General features: G+C 38.8%; 1 pseudogene across 1 annotated transcript; it reads right to left on the bottom strand.

Moving 5' to 3' along the window:
* Positions 1-659: 659 nt before the first annotated feature.
* On the bottom strand, positions 660-1,311 carry LOC308656946 (small ribosomal subunit protein eS6-like; annotated as a pseudogene). Its single transcript has one exon. The product of its transcript is annotated as a small ribosomal subunit protein eS6-like (transcript).
* Positions 1,312-3,905: the final 2,594 nt, after the last annotated feature.

Here is a 3,905-nt window from a genome sequence, read left to right as displayed (position 1 = left end):
TTCTTTTCTTTAAAATATTTTTTATAGTTGTAGATGCACACAATTCCTCCATTTTATTTATTTATCTTTATGTGCTGCTGAGGATCAAACCCAGTGCTTTATTCGTGGGAGGCGAGGGCTCTACTACTGAGCCACAACCCCAGCCCACCTCCATTTCTTTTTAATAATTGAATTATATTAATTATTTTCAGTGTTGAAAATATGGAAAATACAGACTGTCTGTAATATTTAATATGCAAATAAAAATTGTTAGTAATCCTACCATGCAGAGATAATTGCTATTAGCATTTTATATATTACATTATGGGCTTTTGTAATGCATTCATATGTATATTATTTAACAAAATTGGGGTATAATAATACATGTACTTTTGGTTGCCTGCTTTTTTAACTTAATTATCATAGCATGAAAATTTTTCCTTACATATTTCCTTAAATATTTCATGAAAACATAATGATCTTTCTAGACTTAGAATTAAATAAATAAACTATTCCACTATGCTAATACTTATGTATTTGTATATGTTTGGTCTTTTCTTTTTCTGATAGGGAGCTGAAAACAGGGGCACTTTAGCACAGAGCTACATCCCTAATATTTTTTGTTTTATTTTATTTTTTTTGAAGGTCTGATTTTATTTATTTATTACTTTTTAAAAATCTTATTTTTGACTGGACTCAGAAGAAGAAGCTCTCAGAGAGGACAGCCTGCATCTCTTGGCTTTGGATTTTCCTCTGGATTCTTTCATTCTTTTGGCCAAAAGTTTGGCATATTCTGCAGCCTCTTCCTTATTCTTCTTAGTACGCGGTTTCTTCAGAGCAACAAGTTTCTGACATCATCTTCCTTAGAGAGATTGAAAAATTTGTGGATTCGACTAGCTCTTTTGGGTCCCAGGAATTCTAATAGCTCTTTTGGGTGACCAGGAATAGCCTTCTCTCTCTCTCTTTTTTTTTTTTTTTTTTTTTTTTTTTGCAATAACCAAGGTGAGAACTCTCAGACTGGCATCCACAATGCAACCTCAAATAGATCTGCGCTTTCTCTCTCCAGTTTGCCTTGGTCTATGACAGGAGTGCCCCTTACTCAGTAGCAGGCAAACATGGCCATGGGTCAAGACACCCTGCTTCATGAGGAAACCTTATTTGTCATTCCCACCACTAATTCAGACTACATAACCCTTCCACTCTTCACCCAGAGCATCAGCAGCAAACTACTGTGGCCACACGCTTCTCATAAAAAGTACAAAGTTCGTGTTCCTTGTCCACTTCAATGAGTTTCTGGCAGCCAGTAGCTGGGCAGGAGAAGTTCAGCTTCATCTTGGAGCAGCTGATCAACCACCAGGAGCCATGAAAAAGAAGCCTGTCTTCCGCCTCTAGTCTTTTTTATTTTTGAGACGGGATCTCACTAAGTTGTTGGGGGGTCTCAAAAAGTTGCCAAGTCTGCCTTGAACTTGTGATCCTCTTCCTTAGCCTCCCAAGTCTCTGAGATATTAGGCTTGTACCACTGTGCCCAGCTATTTAGGTATTTTCATTAAAGTATGAAAGTTTCATATTAGGTATTTTCATATTGGGTTCTTATGATAAAAAAATCCAGTTAGCCAAATTGCTACTTTACTCATATTACTTCATCAATAGGACTTTTGGGTATACAATGTGTAATGATTTAGTGCATATTGTTAAATTATTACTCTGAAAAAAATCAAAAATTTCCTTTTTCCTAGAAGTGTGTGACAGTTTGTTCATTTTACCTCAGGCTAAGCAAATTAATATTATCTTAAAAACAAAATCTTTGCCAATTTGGAAGGTAAAAGATGATATCTTCATTGTTGTCCTAATGTGTGTTTATTTAATGATTAGTAAGACTGAATATTTCCCCCTCTTCTTCTGGTAGAGAATAAAATTTCAGGTAGAATCATAATTAGCATGGGACTTCACCCTTTAGACTGGTTTTATGAATAAAAATATTTCTATTTCTGTCATTCTTGCACATCATATTTGAATACTATTGTAATCATAGTTTACTGAAGGTTCTGCTCCCCCTTTATTTAAGTGATTCAATAGGACAGAGTGTGTTGGCATAAACTAGTCTCTAAGAAAATAAGCACAACAGATTTATTTATTCTCTGTGATTGAGTATGTTTTGGGGCTACTCAACAAAACCACTTCATTGCATTTATTTGATGAATATTTCCCGTGGCCAGCCACAGTTCCAGATGTAGACATAGTCACCAACGAGTCAGCCATAGTCCCTGTGTGCATGGTGCATACATTCTAGTGCAGGGTACAGGAGACCAAAAGAAATAAACACACAAATAAACAAAATAATAACGAAGGTGAAGTGTTAAATGCAATTGAACAAGAAGATATTAGACTAGAAAATAGCAAGTGGGAACTCACTTCCCTACTTTGGGTGGGGTTTTCAGAGAACACTTCCCTGAATGTTAGCATTTAAGCTAACACCTAAAGGAAGGTTCTGTGGTTTAAGTGTGTCTCTCTAAAGTTCATGTGTTGGAAACTTAATCTTCAAAGTAATATGTTAATGGTATTTGGAGGTGGAGCCTTTGGAGATAATTGGGATTAGACAAGGTCATAAGGATAGGGCCCCTATGATGGCATTAATGGCTTTGTAAGAGGAGGAAGAAAAACCCAAGATAGCATGCTTGCCATGTGATGTCCTCCATCGTTATGGTGCAGCAAGAATATCCTCATCAGATGCCAGTACCATGCACTTGGAGTTTCCAGCCTTTTAAGCCATAAGCCAAATAAACTTCTTTCCTTTATAAATTACACTGTGTCTGGTATTTTGCTATAGCAACAGAAAATAGACTAAGACAAAAGGAAAGGAGAGGTTTGGGGATCCTGATGTGGAAGGGAGTTTGGCTGACCAAGAGGGAAGAATGGATAGTAGCCAGATCATTTGGTATTTTTCAAGCCATGGTAAGGAGGCTGAGTTTTATTCTGGATTCAATGGGCAAGACTTTGAAGGGTTTCAAAAGAAGACCTGCTTTGTTGCTGTGTAGAAAATGAATTGAAGAAAAGAGGAAGAATGTTTCGGTAAGAATCTGTACAGCAATGTGGGAGAGAGGCAGTGAAGCAAGGTGCTGAGAGCCATTGCCAAGTAGGAATGACGCATCGAAATTTCCTTGCCAGCATACCCCATGTTGCTTAGAGGAAGGACTCGTGGAAATGGACTTGCCTTGGATTTGCAGTGACATTGCATGTATGTTTGAGAAAGGTGACCCTGCTCAAGGACCAGGGTGGATCCGGGTTTAGGGAGATCCTACTGGATTAGGGCGGATCCAGGTTTAAGGTGTACCCTGCCGGGAATAGGGCGTATCCTGCTGCTTCAGGCACACCCGATCCTTGAGTTCCCGTGGCGTTCTCGTGGGATTCAGAAAGTATTTGGGATTCAAAGCCTGGTGGAGTACATGAATTTTGCGGCAGAACTTGGATTTCCCCAGAACGTGTTTGTAGAGGCCGGTGTGAGTTCGGGAATAAAGAATTGCTGTTTGAATCTACAAAGCTGTGAGTGGCTCGTGATTTTGTGCCCAGCCAGACTGCGGCAGCAAGGGTAAGAGCCTAGAGATAGAAGGAGGTGGGTAATCCTCTAAGTCCCATTTACATTATGGAGTTGTATGTGCATGAATTTCTTACTCTGCTGGCTGCAAACCCTTCCTACTCCCACACCCAACTCACTAAAGGTTTGACTGTTTTAAAGAGGAAGAGCCTATTTATAGCAATTGTCAGGTCAACCTCTATAACTTGTCAGAGACAGTACTACGTGTGCCTGATCAAGCAAAATTTAGGCACAACTCCAAAGATTGTTGAAAACCCACCAAATGTCAGGTCTTATTCTGGGAGCTTTTGCATATATCCTATTTCACCAGCTCGGGTGGGCATTAAAGTCATGT

This window comes from Spermophilus citellus (assembly GCF_964194105.1).
Source record: "Spermophilus citellus genome assembly, chromosome: 1".
Taxonomy (NCBI): domain Eukaryota; kingdom Metazoa; phylum Chordata; class Mammalia; order Rodentia; family Sciuridae; genus Spermophilus; species Spermophilus citellus.
The sequence above is the reverse complement of the archived record's forward strand: the minus strand, read 5'-3'. Positions and strand labels throughout refer to the sequence as shown.